This window comes from Drosophila mojavensis, unplaced genomic scaffold, assembly GCF_018153725.1.
Source record: "Drosophila mojavensis isolate 15081-1352.22 unplaced genomic scaffold, ASM1815372v1 contig_80, whole genome shotgun sequence".
NCBI classification, from domain to species: Eukaryota; Metazoa; Arthropoda; class Insecta; order Diptera; family Drosophilidae; genus Drosophila; species Drosophila mojavensis.
The window spans coordinates 11,392,417-11,416,222 of NW_025318906.1; positions in this window are offsets into that span (position 1 = coordinate 11,392,417).

Genomic DNA, 23,806 nt, shown 5'->3' on the forward strand with positions numbered 1-23,806 from the left:
ATATTGAAATCGTGCTGCTACATATTTAGTTTTTACTTTTGTGAGTTGAATGAATTGAGCCAAGGCAACACGATGAGTGAATGTGGCTTTAATCATCCCGTTGCTTAGCCATTTACTAGATCAATTCTCTTTCACTCGTTTGCTACATTTATGACGATAGGAAATTAAGAAATATGGACAATAGCTTGCAATCAGATGTGATACATTTTTGTAGTAATAAAATATATATATAATTTGATTGGTAAAAGAGATGGAGGAGCGCAAGAGCGAGAGCAAGGCATAAAATGACATACATGAGATATATATAGAGAGAGAGGGAGTAATGAAGCGAAACAAAGAGAAAGAGCAATAGAGAGAAAGAGAGATGGTTTATATAGAAGGCTTTAATACATATTAGCCCTTATCAAAGTGGATGCATTTGACATTTCCATCAAATCATTATCGAGAAATAATACCAAAATCGCTCGGTTTGCTATAATTGCAAAATTTGTAGGGGAAAGTAAATGTCTTGAGATGCCTGTTGAAAGTCTAGAAAGATGTGTTCACTAACTGAATTATAGAACAAATCACTTGCATTTATGCACATGGTCGTTTGTAGTACTGTCACTATCTATAACCCCGCGCTGGCTCGTCGTTTATAGTGCAATTCCTCAATTTGTGCAACCTTCTACGATGCCAGTGAAAACGACAAATGGCTTTGAACATGAAATGGCGGCCTTGTCTGGTGGACATTGAAGCCTCTCTCTGTGTAGACTCAGCATAGTGTTTATATTATTTATATATTACTTGCTATATAGTATAGATTATCATGGAATCTCTACTACATAGGCTTATTTCAATTGAGTCAAAGCGTTTAACTGCGTCTTAGATTACGTAACTTTGACTCGTCGCTCTTGGGGACGGACTGAGAGGGGCAACTGCGAACTTTTTAATTGCGATTTGAACTTTTGCAAATTGGCGTTTTTTTTCTTCTTTTCTTTCGCATGCATTGTATAAAGTGGATGAAGAAAAATACCACGTAATAGTGTTATATACAATACTCTTTTTAATATGTTGTATATTCCCTGTTTTGTATAGCCATTCTTATCAGACTGTTCGCTTATGTCATACAGTTCGTTAATAATCTGTTTCTGTTTTTGTTTACGTTTTCGGTTTCGATTCGAATTTCGATTGAAGCTATGAGCTAATCTTCGTCTATAATTTGCAATTCTCTACAAACCATGGTTAGCTTGGAGTGAAATGAAATGAAACCTAGAAAGGTGTTCGATGTAATTTTTACTGTTTAATTGACTCTCAGGTTTCTATTTCTAATAAATATGGAAGCTTATTAGACTGAACTCACATGTCATTTATTTTTATAGTTAAAAATTGTATCTGAGTGGAGTATTGTACAATATGAAGAGTGAGTAATTAGTGAGTAATGATTAGCGGTATCGAGTTTCTTGATAGAGTATCTGTTAGTTGAGTTAACAACGGCTAGTTTTTTGTCATTTTACATATTAATTGATGTTGTACTGCATTGAAAGCTTACTTCTCTCAATGGGTCTTTAACAAATGACTGCATCAGTGCCGTACAAATTATTAGCTGCAAGTTCTTCAGCTTAATTTTGTTTAGAGGCTATCTGCTAGCTATGTATGTGCTTTCAGATGTTAAGCAGTTCCACTAAGTTTTTGTCATATTTTATTTGGATGTTTGTAGGAATTTTCAAAGCGTTCTAATAGATGTGTGCACCAGGGCTGGAGAGCGGAGGGATGAGCTCATATTTCATGTCATAGTTCGCACTCATTTTTCACTTGACATAAACTGCGTCTCATCGCCGCGGGCGCTGCAACGCAATTTGCATGTACGAAGCAACTCGTGTAGCTTGCCTTTATTTTCTCATAGCGTCTTTTTTTTTTTCTTTTTTTTTTTATTTATATTTTTGCCTTTTTCATATTTCAGTTTTAATTTTTATTTTGCATGTGGCTGCGAGTATAAAAGAAAATGATTTTGTGGCATAAATTAACGCCAAGAGGCACACGAAACACTATTAAAAAATACTCCACACATGCGCGCGACTCGCACATCCTTCAGCCGTGTCTGTGCCTCTGCCAATCTGTGTGTGTGTGTGTGTGTGTGTGTTTGTGCTCTGTGTGTGCAAGCAAAAGGATGCGGATGTGGACGCAGATGTGTGCAAGTCAATGGCTTATAGAAAAGCCAGGATATTCACTGCTCAGTGCTTCATGCGGCGCGTTGCCAGCGCCATTGCCATTGCGATATCCTGATGATGTCATGCCTTCAGCTTCGCTTACTTTGTCTCGCTCTCTCTTTCACCCTGACTCTCTGTCTCTCTCTCTCTCGCTCTGTCGCTGTTCATGCAATTAATCCTTTTTTCTCACTCCCGCTGCAGCTCAGCTCGAGAACACCTTCGCGCTGGCTCTTTAGGACGCTGTCTGCCAGCAAAATGACTTTTTAAGTTAATTTCTTATATGTGTCGAGCATGTTGTCCCACAACATGGCCAGAACATACTCGCATACACACACATAAATGCTGCTCTTACTTTGTATGGCTGATTGGCTCAGCAATCACAATTCTGTTAAGCTTTAACTTTTCAATTTTACCGGTGCTTAACGTTGTAATTCATGAATTTCAATAAAAGTTAATATAAAAAAATATATGATATGATAAAAAATATATACATTTATTTAAATCATAAATCATAAATCATAAATTCAAATTTCAATGCAGTTTAAGCAGTAATCCCGCCCATTAAACAATAGCAAGCAAGCAGTACAAATGAAAGCAGTACATTGATCTTGTTTCTGTAAGAATTGCCTGAGGCAGCACTGTTAACGTACAACAGCGAGCTGTTAATTTACATAAGTCCGCTGTAACATATGCTCTAAGCATAATGAGGCTTTATTGTGTTCAATCAAATATATTCTAAAAAGCAAAAAGAAATCAACGAATGCAGCTTAAGTACTTTTTTTTACTTTTGCTAATATTTTTCCCTGCCTTAGCCAATCTTATTTGTTACGCCTTTTTGCTTGGAACTCTTTTACAATGTACGTATGTGTTGAAAATGAATTTCCTGCATACAACAGGCTATAATTTTTATGCAAATTGATGTTCAAATGGCATAAAATGCAATTACTTAAATTTCTTTGACAAATATGCAGAAGAGTAGAAGCGTGTGCACCTAGCATCATACTCCCCATAGCAAGCTATTCCAAGCCATGGTAATAAATCCCATTAACAACATGCAAATGAAAGAAAATTCATTCACGGCCCACCTTTCGGTAAAGAAGGTGTTAACATTTTGGATCTTTTGAAGTGACACACAAATATTCATACTAAATTTTGGGGTAGAGTGAGAGACAGAGCGAGAGGGTCTGTGAGAGATTTTGAGCTGAGCTTTAACAATTAGCAAAAAATGTTGTATACTACACACAGTTGGAGCGACAAAATACAGAAATTACAGCAGCCTTTGGCGTTTTCTCCAACTTCTTTGAGGTGTTGAAACATCTCATTCATTTTTTTTCCATTCCATGCGCTGCTAACGGGATTAACCGCAATTTCTTTAATTAAAATTTCACCCCCAAACAGACCACATCTGAGAGCTAGTAGAGGGCGGAGAGGCTAGGCTGGCGTAGGACGGGGGGCAAAGGATTGTAAATTACGCTGTCAGTCAGTCGTCTGTCAACAACAATTAAAACGGGAAGCAGCATCACAAATTAAAAATTCATCTTCCGCTGCGGACCTACACACAGATAACTCATGTTTTATGAACACCAACAATTTTCTTGCTTTCCTTTTGTAAGTATATTTCTTTCTTTTTCGTATGCTTGTTGCTGTTGCTGGTGCTGCTGTTGTTGTTGTTGTTCTTATCTATGCTAAGCATGTCTACTTGATGTGCTACTGGTCCCTTTTTAATTTGATTGGCGTGGCTCTTCATCCACATCTACTTCAACTTTTTGCGTCTTCTTTTTCATTTTCCGGCGTTTCCGGTTTTTTCTTTTTCTTCTCGCTCACCTTTCCAGCTTGATTAGGTAAGTGGCAATGGTAAGAAGCAACAGCCCAAAAATGAAAAAAAAACTCGGGTTAATTATTTTGTGTGTTGGCATATTTGTTCTTGGTACAGAACTGATCAGGCCTTCAATTTCGTCTATGGGCATGAGATGCTTAGCAGTGGCAGCACTTTGAGGGGAGATTAAAAGACTGAATATTAGAAAGATACTATATTACGGGCATTAATATTTAGGCATTGAAAAACATTTGAGCACCTGGTTAAATATTTGTAAAAAAATGTGTGACCTAAGCAAGTAAAGAAAAATAAAAATAAATAAAGAAAAATCAAATCTTACTTAAAAAAAAAAAAAAATAATAATTTTTTTTTTTAATTTTTCTGCAATCAATATTGTTTAAATACAGTTTAATTTTATATACAATATATATAATATGTATATTTATATATATTTTTATGTATTTGTATTATTAGACTAATTATATTCATTCATCCCATTCACCTTTCATAGTATTTCATTTTATTGTTTCTTTCTGTTAATTAGCACCCCTTTTTAAAAGAAATTTTTTTTGGAGCCCAGCCAGTGTTGTAAGCTGCAAATGTAATACAAATTTTGAAGTTAGATTTCAATTATGGTCAATTTTTTTCATTGCCTTGATGAGCAAACCCTTTTTTTTTTGGGTCGGAAGTGCCTGAGGTAATTGTATAGCTTGTTAACGAGCTCAGTACTTAATTAAATATCAAATTGGTATTAATTGCAATGTAGTTGAACTGATAGACAAAATGCCTCAACTATCCATTCATATCGCATAGAGGAATCAGTTCTTAAATTTCATCTAAGAGACTTCATTTATTTGTGTGTGTGTGTGGTTTGGCAACTTTTTGTGACTTTTGTTGTGTGCAAATAATTTGCAGCTCGTTTGTTGCAACATTAACAATGTTACCCAGTGCGAGAACGAGAAGCAGGAGGCGATGGGTGTGTGGGTGGAAGGAAGTCAAAACTTTTATCTAATTAATGGAAACTTCAGCACAATGACGAGCTGTGTGGCATGAGCAGAAGAGATCTTATGCTTTTGAAGCTGTTGAACGCGCCACGCGCATTGTTGACAGTGAAGCGACGAACTCGGCGTACAACATGGCGTATGATTGCTTTTGTGTAAACAACGACGGGGACAGACGGATGCATGGCGACTGGCAGTGGGAGGATAGCGAGGGGCAATGGCGGGTAATGTGGGCAAGGGACCATGTCTTTGGCAGTTTTTTGCCACTTTTCTTTTTCAGCTGCGTAAAAGTTTTTTAATTAGCAACAAAAGTAAAGGGGTTAATAACGCGAGACGATTTCAGCGCGAGTCAAGCTCGCTGAGTTGAGAGTTGAATTTTTGTTGGCTGTTGCCAAAAGTTTGGCAAGCTAACAATTAAGTTTCGGCAATGCGGCTGACGTGCGAGGGGCGTGGCCACAGATAATGGGTATTAAGCAACACTTACTGACAATTAAGTTGAGCAGCCTCATCATCCAAGCAGAGAAAGCGAGAGAGCACAAATGGGGAGAGCGAGGGGTGCCTGACTGATGTATCCTTTGCCTCATTGTTGACTTTTTTCCGGCTGTAATTACGCTTAATCGCGAATTTCCAACGCTCATGCACATGCCGCATGGCGTGGCAAGGATGCGTTGCCGAAGCTGCTTAAGTTGTGGCAATAGCCCGCGGCAAGTGCCGCGATTCGCTGCTTGACCAGATGCCAGCAAATTCGCATTCAGCAAATCTGCACAATTCCAAACAGTCGCCGACTCCGTCAGATAAGCGCATAATATTCATGAGCTTAGTTTTATGAAGTGCTAACAATGCGTAAAGCTACAACAACCACAATTTGCGATGGCAGCACGGAGCAGGAGGCGGCTTCGTTTAACAGCAGCTGAACACCTTTTGCAGGTAGCTATGCGCTTTGCCATATTCAGCTGTCTGCCGGTCTGACTGTCTGCCAGAAGTTTTTCCATTTTCCTCGCTGACCACATTCATGGCCTCTCTATTTCTTTTGCCTTTTGTTATGTTTTGCCTTGCTTTCCCTTGCTTTCTTTACTTGGTTTCTTTACTTGGTCTCTCTCTGGGCTGGGGTAATTTTTCACTTTCGCAAGATGGCAGCGCATTTTAATGAGCCTCACCAACAGCAGAACTAGCAGCAGCAGCAGCAGGAGCAGCAGCAACAGCAGCAGGACACTGGACACTCGCCTGGATAATTTGTGTTGCATTTGCATTTTCATTGGTGCGATATGTTAATGACTTTGCTTACTTTATCCCCAACTGCTGTTCATCTTGATAAACTTGTTGTTCCCTGCTCCGCTAGTTGTCTCGCCATCTATTGGGTTTCTTTCTGTGTTCTTTTCGCTTCTCTCTTTTGCTTTGGTGTTTGTTGTCTGATTAGCATAGGCAAACGACTAGACGATATGCCAAAGTTTTGTGCCATAATTAGCTGCATCATTTATCATTCAATTGTTGCAAATGCGCCGCCAGACGTCTTCAAATAGTTCAGAAACTCAACTTTTTTTGTAGAAATATATATTAGCGATAAGCTTACGAATAGCACTTTGAGCACACTTCTGATAGATCTTACGTCAGACAGCGAGAAACTAAGGATTGTACGTGGAGTAGTGAAGGAACACAAGAGAGAGAGAGTGAGAAGTTGAGAAGGAGAGAAAGAGAGAGAGAGGGGGAAAGACAGATAGAAAAAGTGGGTGATAAAGAAAGAGTAAAAGATGGACAAACTCCACAAAGTATACTATATATATTCTTGATCAGGGCGACGAGCTGATTTATTTATATATTTTTGATATCTCACCGATAACGATATCGAGAATAATCAATAAATTGATTTGAAATTTGATCTGCAGCTTTATTTGAATACTATTAGACCTGGAGATTTCAGATTTATTGTGTATATATATTTAGTGGCTACGAAGATTTTGTAATATACAGATTTTGGATACAACGCCCCCTTTGCCCAATTTGTGAAATACGTATTTCAAGTACTAGAGACTTGTGCTGAAAGTTCTGAAAGTTTCAATAGGATAGTCCGTCTACAAAAGAAATTATTCAGTAAATAAATTCTCATAATATTGCCCATACTACACAGTTAAAAGAGCGCGTGCTTATAGGTACGTGTGGATACATAAGAAGTGCATAATGATTCGAATATCAGCTTGGAGGGTTCAGGGTATCACCTAGTCGATAAGTCTATTTTCTTGCTTGCTTTTATTTACAACTATTCATCATTAACTGAAAGAAAAACAAATAAATAATAGCAAAACTTTTTATTAAAAATTAAATAAATAAATCATAAAACTTTTCAGTGTTCTACGATAAGCAAATAAAAAATAAAATGGAGAAAAAAAGCAAATATCAATTAACATGTTGAGCACTCAAATAAATGTCTAATCGTAATGATTTATTGTCAATTGAGCTGTATATGCAAATGTTTAAATCAAATTTACATTGCCTATGATAATAATTTATATATGAGTTTTATTAGGCGCTTCAAATACGACAAAAATGTGGAAAATATCTGTTCTGTCAATTATTGAAAAAATTGTGTGTGAAATTATTGTGAATATCATGTAGTATTTGCTGATATCAACATATCAATGGAACAAAAACATTCGCACACTGTTTGCCCAACTGTCTATTTATTTACATTTGCATTCACATTTTATTAAATACAATTTTGTTTGTGTTTCCTGTTTTCCCTGCTTTGCCCTCGATAATATAGACAAATGTGAAATGAAGAGAAAAATTTCCATTTAAAAGTCAAAAATGCAAAAGTCGTTTAAAACATACAAAACTCAATTTGAGTGTGTGTGCGTGTGTGTGTGTGTGAAAAACATTAAAATAATTGTTTTAAAATCCTTTTGTCAGAAAGTAAAGTAAATTATAAACACACAGACAGACTGACTGACAGAGAGACAGACAGATAGATGGATAGATGGATAGACAGCCAAGCGAGTCTGTGGAGCGCCTGGCAGGATGACGATAACACGTCACAAGTCACAGGATTTCACTGAGCCATTAAAAACGTTGCCACACACACTCCGACACACACACACATAGACATACGTATGTATATTGCATCTGTGTCTGTTCAACTGCAAAAACATTTGCTAAAAATTAATTTTATACAAAACGTTATGCAAATTTGATATGCAGAAAAATATATAAGAAAATCTATTAGAGCGCACCAAAATAGATGTGAATAGAAAGTTGAATAATGCTCGACTAGGCTATACTTTCCTCTGGATAGAATCACTTTGTTTAGTTTCTAGTTTAGTGGCTGTTGAGAGCTCGGCATTTGAAACGGATTTTAAGGTTTAATTATGGTCGAGCAGCAGAAGAAACTGAAGAGTTTTTGCAAATGAATTTGGGTTTGAATAGACAAACAGGGAGTTTTGTTACATGAAATGGTTGGTCACAAGAGATTTATTAGAATTAACAATATATTAAATACAATATACAATAACAATTAAATTAATATTGATTTGACAGAAATTGCTTTTTGCTATCGCATTCTCATTTATCGGCAAATCAAGAGTTGAGACCCGCTTTCGGCTGAAGTTCCATCACAGGGTATATCAAAGTAGAGAGGCAATTGCTGGAAATATTTTGATAGTTTGCAAATTTCAATATAAGAACGATACGGATATTGTTTGTACATTTGCATACTACATGCAACACATGCAACATGCATTTTCCATAAAGCTTGCCTCATCAGGATATGCTACAAATGTTTCAGTTTTATTCATTGTACAGCAATTTTTCAAGCAATTTCGTTTGCTGTTTCTCAATTTTACTTTTTCTTTTTATTTTCTCGTTTGCTCTCGCTCTCTCTGTTCTGTTTTTTGGGCATATTTACCCTGGACGGGTGGCGGATGTGGGTGGCTGAGTGGTTGGGTGGTTGTGTGGCAGGTGAAGTCGAATGCTTTTGTAAGATGATTCTGGGCCCGGCCCGGCCCGGCCGCCAAAGTAAAGGGCAAATTTTGGTGCAGCAGTTGCCGACGCGTTGGCTGGGTAGTTGGGAGCTCATTTGGATGGCTTTACCTTTGGCTCTGGCACACTCACTCAATACAATTGTACAATATTTATTTAATGTAAATGAGAAACGAGAAACGAGCCACTCACGTAGTCCATAGTCAGGCCATAGTCAGGCTCATGTGGTGGGACCCCTGCCCCGCCTCGATATGCGAAATGATATTGAACATTGTGTCGAATTGCGTTTCTTCTGTATGTGCCAATGCATTCAAGCAAATTAAAATTGGAAATTAAATGTTTACGAAGTACGAAAATTTTAAACGAAAAAGTAATTGCTTTTCCTCCTTTTCCTTGTGAGACTGCAGCGCCATCCAGGACAACGATGCAGGAGTCGAGGCGAAGCGCCCAACTGGGCCAACGGCACGGCACATGGCATATGTGTAATTGTGCAACAGCAAGACCTTTATTTAGTTCGTTCTCTGAGATTTAAGCATTAGCTTTTGATAAATCTGTTCTTAAACTATGACTTGCTCGAGATGCCTGCAGCTGCACTAAAGGAGCGAAGCCAAGTTTAGCTATGTGAATATTTAAAGAAGTTTATCAAATATATTAGCTTGGGAAAATTTACAGATTTAGTTTAATGCAGAGAATTCAGTATTTAACATAAATGTACAAAATATGCTTAATTAACATTAGAGGCGCTAAGTTCTATTCTTGTGAAGATAATACATAGACTTTGATTCAATAATTTTTAATTTAGTTACAATAGATCTAAATACTCTCTTTATAATTTGAACTGAGCCCTATCGGCTCGACTGCTTGGCTTCTTCTCTAGCCTCCTTAGATAGTCGTCCATCATCCTCATCTAGAAATCAAATCAGGGTGCATTCGTCGCTTCCAGCATCAAAATTCGAGGAGTCATCAGTCCACTTACAAATTGATAGCGCATCAATAATCAAAATCAGAAAAAAAATCCGAACAAGGGATATACCCAAACACTAAATCATAAATTGAAATAAATTGAAAAAAAAAAATACAATTTGGACTTTGAAGCTTTATAAATAATTATTGTGCTTGTGCTTTTCCTGCGGGTTCCTACGAATACTTGAAAAATGCATTATGATATGTATCTGTTTTTTTGTATGGTTTCATTTTTAACTTCTTTTTGTCAAAAGAAGACACTTTTTAAAAAAAAATATATATATATATATATTTTTTTTAAATTAATTTTTGGTATTTATTTATTTGCTTAATTTTAATAATTTGTCGAACGAATTTTGAATTTAATGAGCAGAAAAAAACCGACAAAACTTTTGTCGAAAACCTGAGTCTTCTATTCTGATATACATATGGTACATATATGTAGATATTGGAAGTGATGTTTATTGTGTGTGTAGTCTGGTGAATTCTCTAGCTGATTCATTCGGAATATAGTTAACCAGAATAGATAAGAAATGTACACCAACCTCTTCAGAAAATGCACATAACTATAGTAGCTGAACGAAGAGATATATTAAGTTCATTAGCTGGCATTTTAATCTAGTTTCAGCTTTCAATTTGTCAGCTCAGATGGAATCGATAGCAACAAGTGAGGCAACTGCCTTCCTTTTTTTTTTTTAAAGCACCCGCAGGTAGATGACGGACAGCTGCCTGATTGAGGGCTCGCGAAGGATGGGGCTGGACTTTTGTTTGCGGTTGAGCTGAGGCAGGTTGAACGAACAGCCGTTCGACACATGCCACATTTGCGATTGGACTCTGTGAGCTGTGCGGAGGACAAAAGGATGTTGCGGCTGTTATCGTTGCCGTTGCCGTTGCCCTTGTCGTTGTCATCGTTGCAGTCGTCGTTGGCAGCGCTTTTGCGATTTGCAGAGGGCATCATTATAGCAGCATTCAAGTCCTTGGCTAAGGCTCAACAGACGAACCAACCGACCAACCAACCATCGGCACCCAATGGCTGATGCAGCCATAGCGCAAGTTGAGCCACTGAGTCAATGTGAGCTGGCGCTGATGTAGACAGCCAGGAGAGTAATGCAGAAATGATATCCTGTTTTCATATGCGTCTGCAGCTAAATGTGGATGTGTACGAGCATGTGTGTGTGTGTGGGTGTGTGTGTGTGTGTATGCAACAACTGCAAGTTTTGTTTGAGTTGTAGCCGCAGGTTTCATTGTAATGTGCTGGTATCTTGTTGCCATTCAGTCAGTCACACAGTCACTAGTCCGTCAGTCAGTCCGTCAGTCAGTCAGTCAGTCAGTCAGTTAGTCAGTCAAGTCGAGTGGGGCTGGTTACGGTTATGGTTACGGCGGAAATGGCTATGGTTTAGAGGTACCTCTGCTGTTTTCTTTTTCCACTTTTTAATTTCCGTTTTCATTGCCTTCGGGTGGACAGTGTGTCCGTCTCCACGATGTCGACGAGGATGAGGATGAGGACGACGACGACGGCGGCGACGGCTTTCTGTTGATGTTGTTCTTGTTGCTGCTGCACGGCTGGCTCTAAAGTTGGCAGCAACAGTGGCAGCAGTGGCACCACAGTGGCCACAGGTAAAGCATAGACTGTGTCTTGCAGTTCGAGTTGGCTTGCCCACATCATGCCTCATCCTTGGCCACACGCTCACGTTCACATCGTTGCCAAGAACAACATGAGCCGAACGAATTTTCGTAGGAAACGCCAATGGCTAATTTGGACTAGGTTGTTGTTGGTGGTGTTGCTGCTGCTCCTGCTGTTGCTGCTACTCGGCTGCAAGAATGTTGGAACCAGCTCAGCAGTAAACCAAACAAGAAAAGGTCGAGTCAAGTCGAGCACGGGATAGCGAAAATTGAAAGGCGAGCGTTAAATTCCCCATTGGCCAAATACACGCAGCCCACTTGCTATGTGTGACAGTCACTTCCGCCGGGCATTACAAAATTCTTGCCACGCACCCATGCCCCCCACGCCGCCCCACCTGATAAGCTGCCCCTGGCTGTGGCTTGTCGTGGCTCGTGTTTCAGTTTACCCCACTTGGAGTCACAAATCATTTAAATTCATGTACTTCAAATTATCAACATGCAATGTTTACTTTGTTGTCGCTGCAGTCAAAATTAATTAATATTAAAATATCACAAAAATAATTTATCATAAAAAAAAAATAAAAAAAATAAAAAAATTAAATATACCAATCCGGCCTAAATGCAATATTGCAACATTTTTATTGGTTGCTGACCCCGCGGCCAACTATTAATTAACATGTTAATTACAACTTTACAAACCATTTTTTTTATTCGCTTGCCTTTATTGTTGTTGTTGTTGTTGTTATTATTATTGCTTTCTCTGCTGACATAAATGAAATGCAATTTTGTAAAATGTCGCCATTTTAATTTTATGCACGATACACACACACCACACACACACACCCCACACACACCTGCTGATTGGTTTGGGTGGCAACTCATTCTAATCGAAAAGCTCGCTCAGGTGCTCAACAGCGCTTGGCTAACATGGGAATATATTGCGCAATGGCTGGAAAAAACCATTAATATTCTTATTTGCTTAGCCGTTGATGGCAAATTGGTAGGTGCTGCGCATCCCCGCTATAAAATATCACCGCCATCTACACCCACATGTGTCGGTGCATATAAATATATATATATATATAAATTTTGCATACTCTAACAATAGGGTATTTATCGTACATTATGTTGGATATATATAAATATATAGCAATAATATGATAAAGCAAGTCTGAAAAATTTTTGATGTGAGGGCCAGAAGAAATGAGCAACTAGATTTTGATATTCTTTAAAAATTATACTTTAATTTATTTTTAATAACATAAAAAATACACTTAAATAATACATTTAAATTAATACATTTAGTAAAAAGTTAAGTCTCTAATGACTAATTAAAGCTCTAAATACTAAAAAATATCTTATAAAAATTTGTAATAATTTGTCTATCAAATGAAATTGATTTTTGTTTACAAAGAACTATAACTTCCAAATGAACACTCTACTATTAAAAATAAAAAAATAAAAATAAAATACTTCTCTGTTTTTAATAGCATTAAAACGATTCTTAATTCTTCAATACATTAGAGTTAATTTTCAATTAAGAAATTTAATTCTGAAATTCATAATATTGCTTAAAATTTGAGTACATTTTATGTTAGCCAAAGTCTACAATATCATTGAGTCAAGAACTATCTCAAATTCCATTTTCTATTCAGAAACAGCTTTTATTTCCTATATAGAAAAGTTCAAGTACTTCCATAATTCAACTTAAGTCTAGGATATTGCCAAAACTCTTAATTCAATGCTTAATTTCAGATTTTCATTACAATTCGAAAAAGATTCGAAGCCCTTAGGTTAGGGTAACTCAAGAGTTGATAACTCCCTCACTCTCACTCTCCCTCTCCCTCTCCCTCTCTTTCTCTCTCTCTTTCTACATATTTCCACTATTTTTGATTGGCAATTTAGAATGCACTGAAGCTTAGTTTCGGGCTGCCGAGTGCTGTGCCTGCGACTGCGACTGCGACTGCAGCAACAGCCCTCGCACTGAAGCTTTATATAAATAATCGAACTGCATTTTATTGGACGGCGGACAAGTTTCACTTTGTAGTCGGGCCGAGCCTGGACTCTGTGCTCTGAGCCCCAAAAGCAGCGCGGAGGAGGGGACGAGGCAATCGCACTGATTGTCAAAGGATGGCGGCAACGAAAATAATTAAAAACTTCATTTAAATGCAGATTAGCTGCCTGGCACAGTTTGTGCCGGCTATAAAATTATATGGCCGCACTTTAATACAATCAAAATCAACAAACGAAGAGGTGAAGCTGCGACCTGCGAGTGCCTAAAAATATGCAAATCGCAGCGGCGGCGGCGGCGGCGCCACCATTAGAAATGCATGCAGCGAGCTGTGAAAAGCGTTCCCTCTCCCTCCCACTCCCACTTCGCCTCTCTCACTCTACCACTTGCTCTTTGTGTGCTGCATATTGGCGCGTTACATATTATTTATTGATAGATATAGTTTTTTTTTTTTTTAATAAAATCAAAAATAAAATTTGTATACAGCTAATCAAAAATGTATGCGCATGTGTCATGGTTACAAATTTACAGCGCAATAGTTGCAAATTCTAAGTTTTGTTTACAATTGGGGGAGCGACAGGGGCGTTGATGTGTATATGTGTGTGGGTGTGTGTAAAATATTGACTATCAAGTTATGAATATATAAATGACTTTTGTCAAAGGTAAGCTTTAAAATCGACAGTTTGCTTAAATGGCGCTAATCGGAGCTGAAGCTTTCATTTGTTGCTGTTTTAGTTAACAATTTATAAGAAAAGATATACATATATTACATAAGGGTTCATTGAAACCCATTTTAATTTAATATAACATTTAAATATTACAAAAAAAATATATATATATAGCTGCTTTACCCAAATGAATTTATATGCTTTCAAAGTTGTTCACATTCATAAAGCGTAATAAATATAATTATTAATCTTAGAGCAATATCTTCCTAAGCTTTATAATGATATGATACCATTTATAGCCACACAAACTTGAGCAAAAAAAAATATATATGCTTAAATAAATAAATGCAACAAATATTCAACAATACAAATAAAAATTAAAAAAAAAAAAATATATAATAATAATAATAATAAGAAAATAGAATCCTAGACATTTTTGGAGCACACCTCGCACATTAATTTAATGCTTGCTGAACATATTCATGTACTCAACATTTTTCCGATTTTTCCATTATGATGATTACTTATTATTTATAATGCCAACTTATTCATTAGCCAGGGCCATGCACAATGCCTTCCTTCCACGCATTTTCCATTGCAATGAATAAATTATTTTAGCCATATATCAAATATATATGCATGTATATTGTATATATAATTCCATTTCAGTATTGCGACGCTTTGCTTTTTGTTAAAGTTTGTATTAAATTCAGTGGACTTCTTCGTTTATTTGTAATCGTTACATTACTCATACAACATGTGCGCCCGTTACATCTCCCACATTTTGCACACTGATATGGCCCGCTGTCAATCAGTGTAACGGCATTTAAATATATGTGCGCTGCCCGCAATTGGACGCAATTTCGTGGATTTTTATAAATATTGTGTCGGGTCAACGGAAAAAAATAAAAAATAAAAACAAATAAAATAAAACGAAAGAACCAAAAATAAAACATCGAATCGCACCATTGGGACAAGGCACACGGCCAACGCATCAGACATCGTGGCAAGTCATCAGTTTTTATGCTCCTGCAGTGACATTTTGCAGTCACGGCCAGCCATCGAATCTGCATGGATATTGCGAATTGTGAATGCTCGAGCTGCATTCGATTGCAGTTAATAATAATGCAGCTGCATTCACAATTTGTTCGCCCCCTAGAAAACAGAAAAAAATTCTTGTATAAAAATTGACAACTATTCAATCACCCATAGGAATTACTGCGCTTGGCTTTTGTGGCGGCAATTAAAATACTACGGGCTACGTATGAATATATACAAATAAATATAGTATATATATAGGAAAAATTTAAAATGTATTTTATTATATATTTTTTAAAGAATTTAAAAGTATTTAAAATCTTTTTTAATATTTTTGTAAAGAATTTAATCAGAAGCATATGTAGGGGCTAATGAATTGGTGGAACGAATATATACAAATAATTATAATAATCCAGCAGCTGCAATTGATATGCCTTCTTCATGCCTGGTAGATAGATAAATTGCTAGAAATTTTTCTTAAGCCTATTCAATATAACACGTTGAAATCAGCGATAGTAATAATTATTATGCTTATCACTAGAGTTACATATTTATTCCGTTGTATTCAATTTTTAGCTGTTCCATTATTTAGTAAAGAGCAGGTCTATTAAATTTCTCTATATACTAATAAACCATATATTCCAGTAAAAGTATGCAGAGCTTAGGCACATAAACTCCCTTCCAAAAGGACTATTCAGCTTAAGGTTATGTTAAGGAACATAAATTCAATAATATTACTATCAGAAATAATGGGCCAATTAATCAATATACGATGTCTGGTGAAAGTCTTCTACTACAGCAAAAATATGCATGAAAATCTCGTATTAAATTTGCTTAAATTGCAGCTACTGCCATGTCATATGCACTATATTTGAGGCTTATCTGCACTTGTTACGCTTAATGGTATTCTTCGTGTGGATTCGTATCCTTGAGCTCCCCTAGCAGGATACTAAATCAACATTTAAAATATTGCCATCAAATGGCAATTTGCAGTTTATGGGCTTTGCAGATGAACGATTTCGCCTTCGGTTTCGTAGCCCAATTTTTAATGTCATCCGGTAGCAAGATATATAAACATATATATGTATGTATGTATGTATATAATATATATGTCTGCATGAATATATTTTATTGTCGCAAAAATGTGTCCTGTCCAGTAATATGCACAAAAGCTTTGATGAAATCAAAATACGGCCGAAGTGTTTTCACAACCAGACACGCACACACACACAGAGACACACATGCATGGGCACGGCACTCACTCACACATACATTCGCAACACACCCGCAAAACTTTACAGCTCGTTTGTGAGGTACGCAGCGTGTGTCCTGCGGCATCCTTTGCTTCCACCATTGAAACAAAATTTTTTTTATTTCTTCTCTTCAGTTGTTTTTTTTTTTTTTTTTTGTTATAAAATTTTTTGTTGTATAAATTTCATTTTTGGTATGTTTAGAGGTTTCCCGAATGGCCAGCGGCATATTTTATGTACAACTTCAACACTGTAAGTATTCATATGTGAGTGAGTGTGTGCTCTGTTATCGCACTGCATTTATGTATGTGTGTGTGAGTGTCTGCGTGTGTGCCGCGTGGTTACTTAATATACAAAGGCCTTTAATTTCGACTAAAGCTAAATAAACTTTGTACCCTTTGGTATCTCTCTTGCTCACTCACACAACTGCCGACTGCCTCGCCGCCCACACAGCTCACCTTTACATACACCTGCGGTCATGCCGCCACCAGAGGACAACGAATGTGTATGTGTGACTCTCCCTCTCTCTTTCGCTGTGTGTTTGTGTGTGTGTGTGTGTGTGTGTGTGTTTGATGTTCAGCCTGCGTTCTTCGGTGCGTTGTGTTTTTACGCTGTGTCTGTTGTTGCTATTGTTGTCGTCGTTTTTGTTGCTGTTGCTGCTGCTCTTGCTGTTGTTGTTGTTGTTGTTGTTGCTGTTGCAATGTCCTTGGGCGCATATTTGCATGTTTTATTGTATCTGCTCGCAGTTTAGGAGCTCAGCTCCCCCTCGAGCCCCTCAGCTGCGCGTGTACCTATGTTTTTAATTCTTTGCATCGATATTTGGCCGTTGGCATGCCAAAAACGCGAGCCGCTGCCAAAGGTTGATTGCGGTTCGAAGGTGAGAGGGGGGGTTTTGGGGACGGCATTCATTCCCAGTTTCATTTCAAGGATCTGACAATGGGACGGACGGCGCACGGCGGGCTGCTGGGCAGCGTTAGCGGCAATTCTACTCTCGAAATATGCATGATATGTGCTACACCTTTTGTTATGCATTTGTTTTGATGTTGAAATGTTGCCCGCTGGCGGCCATTTCGTTGCCTCAACGGGAATGAGCTGCTTCAAGTGCTGGGCGGCGTGCGCCAGTCCGAGTCCCAAACACAACATATTGAATACCCAGCGAGTGAAGGAATTATGAATAAAGTTGCATGATTTCACATAAGACTTCGTTTAGTTATTATGTAAGCTATAATTTCTAAATATTTTTTCGATTATACTTTATTAATAATATTGCATATTAGCTGAATTGCTATTGCTTTTTATCAATTTGAGCTAGAAATAAATAGTTTACTAGCTTGGCTTAAGAGGCTGTTCAGGGTATTAACTGGGTATTTTATAGTCAATTTCGATTTAATTAAAATGGATAGTCTCTTTTTCATAGCGCTCAGGGAAAAATGTGTCGCTGATATTTATAAGTTTGCATATTTCATTTTAAATTATTTGCAGGGTATTAAATAATCGGCATAAGTCCAAAGGGACATTAAGAGACAGCTGCAAAAATATATACATATATAATTTATAATGTTATAAGTAAATATTTATGCTATCAAGACCAAGCCCTCAGGCATATGGGATATCTGTTAGTCTGTTAAACTTTTACTAATATATCTAAACAGTTAAAAGTTCAATAACCCATTGAAACATTTAATTAAAAGGGTGAGTTGTAGTCGAGTTAGCCTGACTGGACTGTAAATAAATATAATATATATATACCTGTATTTATGCGACGATATTTCTGCGCCCCTTGCTCTGCTGATTAGCTGTTAATCATGCAGGGCATCTGATAGTCATGTCAACTTACTCGAATAAATCAATTAATTTAAAGAGTTCGTTCGCCTAATTAAAGCTAGAATATGACTCAGGCTAATTAGAATTGGCTTCTGCTAGCATAAAAATGTGTTGCATACTTTTAGCAGCAACACACACACACACACACATGCTAGCTGTTATTTATACACTCACATATTTACACGTTAGTTTTCCATTACTTGACATTTTCTTTGCCTCGAACGCGGCTATGGCAGTTGGATTTTTTAATTTGCGTTATACGAGGAGTTTCCTTTTGAGTAGCTTGCGGCGCCACCCACACACACACACACACACATGTGGCATGTAGACGAAAGGATACATATAAAGGGCAAGCAGCGGCCCAGCGTAGCGTGACAACCGCCAGCGTCGAGCAAATGTCACGCTTGACTCATTTCCGTCCCATGACGTTGCCGGTGCCTCAGTTGCAGCTCCTGAATGGTTAGTGGCAGCAACAACAGCAGCAGCAACAACAGCAGCAGGAGTCGCGGTGGCACAGTGCAAAGAAAACCACATGACAATATTGGTTGCTTGGCGGCCAAAGCTTGTGGCAGGGAATGGGCTTGTTGGCTACCTTCCACCCTTTCTCCCTCTCTCTCTCTCTCTCTGCCGCTCTCTTTCTCTTCCTCTTTTGCTTTCTGGATAGGCAACCTCTCAGCCGGAAGCACTTGAGAACTTGCAATGGCCGCCGGCCATTTTGCGGTCTCATGCGTCACATCGCATCGCATCGCATCGTAGCAGCAGCAGCTGAAAATTCCCTTCGTTTTCATTATGTTGCGGCTATGTCCTTGCCGCATGCTCCACCTCAGCCGCGACAGCAGTCGGCAGGCAGTGGCAGTGGCAGTCGTAGTCGCAGTCGCAGTCGCAGTCGCCGCCTCATCGTTATGTTTCTTTTCAGTGTGGAGCCACGTCATCATTATTATGAACACCGTTATGGCCAGCAGCTATATATTCCAATTTGTTGTTGTTGCCTGCTGCCCGCTTGTTGTCTGCGCGGTGGAGGGGGCCGGGCGGGCGAGCTGCCGCTGCCGCTGCTGCTGCTTCTCTTCTTCTCCTTCTGCGCCTTCTTCTTCTTCTTTTCTACATGGCTCCTCTTTTCTGGCCCCCTATCTCGCCCATTTTTGCCAGCGGTTGTTGCTTTGCTTTTGTCTGGTTCTTTGGGGGCCAGCTCTTGGGTGTTCTTATATGACCGCCGCCAAGTTATTGTAGCTAGCGCTTGTTATGCTAAATACCCTGTAAACAGTTGACTGCAGAGTGGGGCATGCTGTGTGCTACAGGCAACAAGGAAAGCTTAAATGAGATTCGTTTGTGGAGTGCGCTATTTGCCTCGAATGTAATTTTAAGAATATCGGAGTAAATTTATTATAATATTATTTAAAAATAAAAATAAAATAAAATATGAAATATTACATATTATTTATTCTTTCACATCATTATCTTAACACCCAATTAGTTAAAAGCAAACTCTAGATTTCTTCATTATTTCGTACAATTTTTACAGGGTATCTATCCTCTCGTGATATACCTATATCTTGATTGTTGTTTATTTCAGAGGTGCGTTGACAAAAAAGTCTTCGCTGCTATTTATAAGCCCAAACAATTGGCAATGGTATGTGGGCTGCTCGTCTCTAATGTTTGCAGCTTGGCTCACCTGAGGCGAACGCTGCAGTTCCTAATACTCTGCAATTCCGCTTTGCACATGCAAATAATGCAGCAGCTGCAGCAGCGGCTGCAACAATAATAACAATAATCGTGCCACATTTAGATAGCGCACACAGAAAATCCCCCAAAAAAAGACGATGAAAAGAAAAAAAAATGGAAAACAGGGAAAAATGAAAGAAAAATATGAAAACGCTTTTAGCCAATTGAAGAGTTTAAACATTGGCCAAGTATAAAATTTGTTTGCATACCAAAAATGTTAAGTTGCCGCAGTCGCTGCCAGCATCGCAGTCGGCGTCGCCGTCGCCGTTGCCATCGCAGTTTCAACCTCAGTCGCTGGCTGGGCCGCTTATCTGGCGCTGCTTGCAACATTTGCTGCGGGCCTTTTTACTTTTGGTTTTTCGATACGAGAGCCGACTGGATAAGGTGCGGAGTATGGGGCAGCAGCAGCAGCAGTGGCAGCAGCAGCGGGTGTGCTGCATTCAGTGTGTGTGTGTGTGTGTGTGTGTTAAGTTGGTCGCAAATACTTTTGGCCTCGCTTGGTGTCGGTGCCTTACCGTTGCTTCAAGCCTTATAGTCGTTGTTGTTGTTGTTGTTGCTGGTTTTTGGCATCTGCTCCTTGGCCCTAAGCTGATTGTTACTTTATGAAATATTTGCAAGCAACTTTATTTACAATTTTTCGGTTATTTATTGTTTGCAATTTATGCTTGAATATACGTATTCGTATATATGAGTGAATATGCATTGTTGTTGCTGTTTCTGCTGTTGTTGTTGTTGTTGTGTATTTGGTCAAGTTTGAGTAACTGATTTATCGCAGCGCATTTGTGTGAGCTTCACTGTGTGTGAGTGTGGGTGTGTGTGTGTGTGTGGGTGTTGCCATATTGAAATGAGCTTACAAAAAAAAAAACAAAAACAAAAACATACATCGAGCCACACACGAGCTTTCACACAAAGGATGCGAGCACAAACGTATCGTGGAATAATATTTTAGGTATTTTCCCAATTTTTATGAAATTGTTGTAAGAACAATAAATTGTATAGGATATTAATTGCCATATATTTAAGGTAGGCTATCTTTTACTTTAAAATCGAAATGAGAGAAATATAAAATTTTTAGGCATATGCATTTAATGGAATAATAAAGGATTTAGATAAATAACCAAAATGAATTTGAGTTTTTCAGTATAAGGTATTTATTTTAAAATGAAAATGAACAATAATGTTAGTAATAATGATAATCATAATAATACTACAACAGATACTTAATGCTAATACTAATGCAAATATTAATACTTTCAGCTAACTAACTAAAAAATTTTTTTTTGTATGAGGGTATTATTAAGTGCTTTACAACACTGTTAAGAGAAGAATGATTATTGTACAGAAGATTTTTGTATTGCAAGCAAAGAAATGCTAGAATATTTTTGGACTTTAACTATGCCAAAAATTGAGTTGAGTGTTCTCATTTTTCATAAAACTGCATGCAAAATATTCGTAGAAAATTTTCGTTTTTATTTTTTTGTTGCTGTCTAACATTTTGTGTTCTAATTGCTATTGTCTAAAAATATTGTGAGGCACAGCTTGTTACTGTTTTGCTTATTGTTTTCATACCCTGTTCATATTAAGTTTCCTAATGGATGTGATAGGCAGAAGAGTTTACAGAAGACACATGAAGTTTATACGTACATATTTTTTGATCAGTATAAAAATAGAAGAGGAATGGGAATAGAAATTACATAAGATTTATATAAAATTTTAAAAATATATTTATATAAAATAATATATTAAATATCGAAAAGGGTTATAATATTCAACTAGCTTTTTACCTTTAACCTCAATAGAAACTAAACTCCAAATGTTGTATATGGATCACTCTATAGTGAGAAACATTTCTGCATAACTCTCACAAATTTTTCAAAGGAAATTTTTCCGTTAACCATGCCCATTTGCAGTTAATTCTCCCTGCTGCTGTTGATGGACGAGAAGCATTTAAAAGAGCGAGAGAGAGAGAGATAGAAAAAATGAAAGATTATGAATTCTGTTGGTCAAAATTGAACACGACATTTATGCTGGACACTGACTGAGGTTTACTAATGAAGCAGAGCATCATATTGTATTTCTTTTGTTGTGCCTTGCTTCGGGTTTCGATTGCATTTCCATTGCAATTCATGTGCAATTCGTAATAAAGTCGTAGCTGCCTGTCATTGGCCGAAAATGCCCTTTAATTGGAAATAAATGCAAGTCAGGAAAATGCAGAGAGTTTTCCATTTTGACGAACTGGCTGCAGGCCTTCCGAAATGCATGCTAAAAGCGAACAATCAAAGATTTGGCTTTGAACATGGCCAAGAAATGTAATTAATCCTTTAACTGACAGTTCAGTTCTTCTCAAATCTTGAGACTGTTGATTGTCAGTTTTATCAGTTTATTTGTTTGCCCCTTGCCCATATTCATAATTTATTACTCGGTTCGACTAAAATGTGATAATTCAAGGAAAAATACATATTTCGCCTCGGGGTCTCAACATTTGCTGTGAAGAGTGACAGAGAGAGGGAGTGAGCGCAAGAGAGGGAGAGTAAACATTTATTTCTTATGTTTATTTATTTAATGCCAATTGCTGCTATTTAATAAAATCTTTAGAAAAATATTGTTTTAAGCGAGCTTTTGCATAAATTCTCACCTAATTCTCTGCGCTCCATACGGAATCGAACCACCCACAGTTATGGATTGCAATTAAAATGCAATAATCCATCGCAACGCTGATTGCATTTGGCTTCAACCGCTGTCAGTCAAACGAATGGGGGGGCGGGCGGCCGGGGCGTGGCTGGGGCTACTATCGATATTTTTGCATATGGCTGAAAATGGAATCGAGATTCTCTCGCTCTCGTCTATGTTGCCAGTGGTCAAAAGGCAACTGCAATCAAAATTGCAAATACAATAATATGAAAAGCACAATGAAATAAATTGAAATACCTCAAGCTATGTAAATGGGCAACCCAGCTATCCAGCCAGCCAGGCAGCCAGCCGGGTAGCCAGCCACGCCACATGGACACGCACAGGCCGACCCCAAATGCCCACACACACACACACAGTCTCGCACACTCTCTCTCACACACACACACGTTTGCACCTATGTGTAGAGATTGGCAGAGCAAATACGAAAGAGACAACGACAACAGCGACAACAACAACAACAACAAAGGCAGCTGGCGGGCATCACAACAACAACAAAAAAGTTTTGCTCAAATTCCATACAACTCCTACACCTATCCTAGGCGCCCATGGGGCATTATATCAGCGCGTTCTGCTTTGTAATCGAGACAGCTGGCGATGTCAACGACTACGCTGCTTATGCCATAATCCAAAACTAACCAATCGAAATCGGAGTAGAGCGTGGACTGCCTGATATTGCCTATAATAATTGTACAGATCCTATGCTACAAGGTATTAGGTGATAATTAGTCAAATGTGAATATAGTTATGATATATGCATAGGCATCCTTATCAGCATTATTATTATAGCACGAACAAGCTCATAATCAGCATTAATAATCTTATATTTGTTATTATGGTAATCATTATCATCAGCCTCTTCATAATCATAATGATACAAATTCTTACAAAAATAATTATTAATTTTATTTATTTATAACTATATACAACATGTTATTTATTTTAAATAGGATCCTTAATAATAAATCCTTAATAATAATAATAATTAAAGAAGAATTGATAAAATATAAGACAACCGAAGGAAACTCCACACTGCGGTGCAACTGC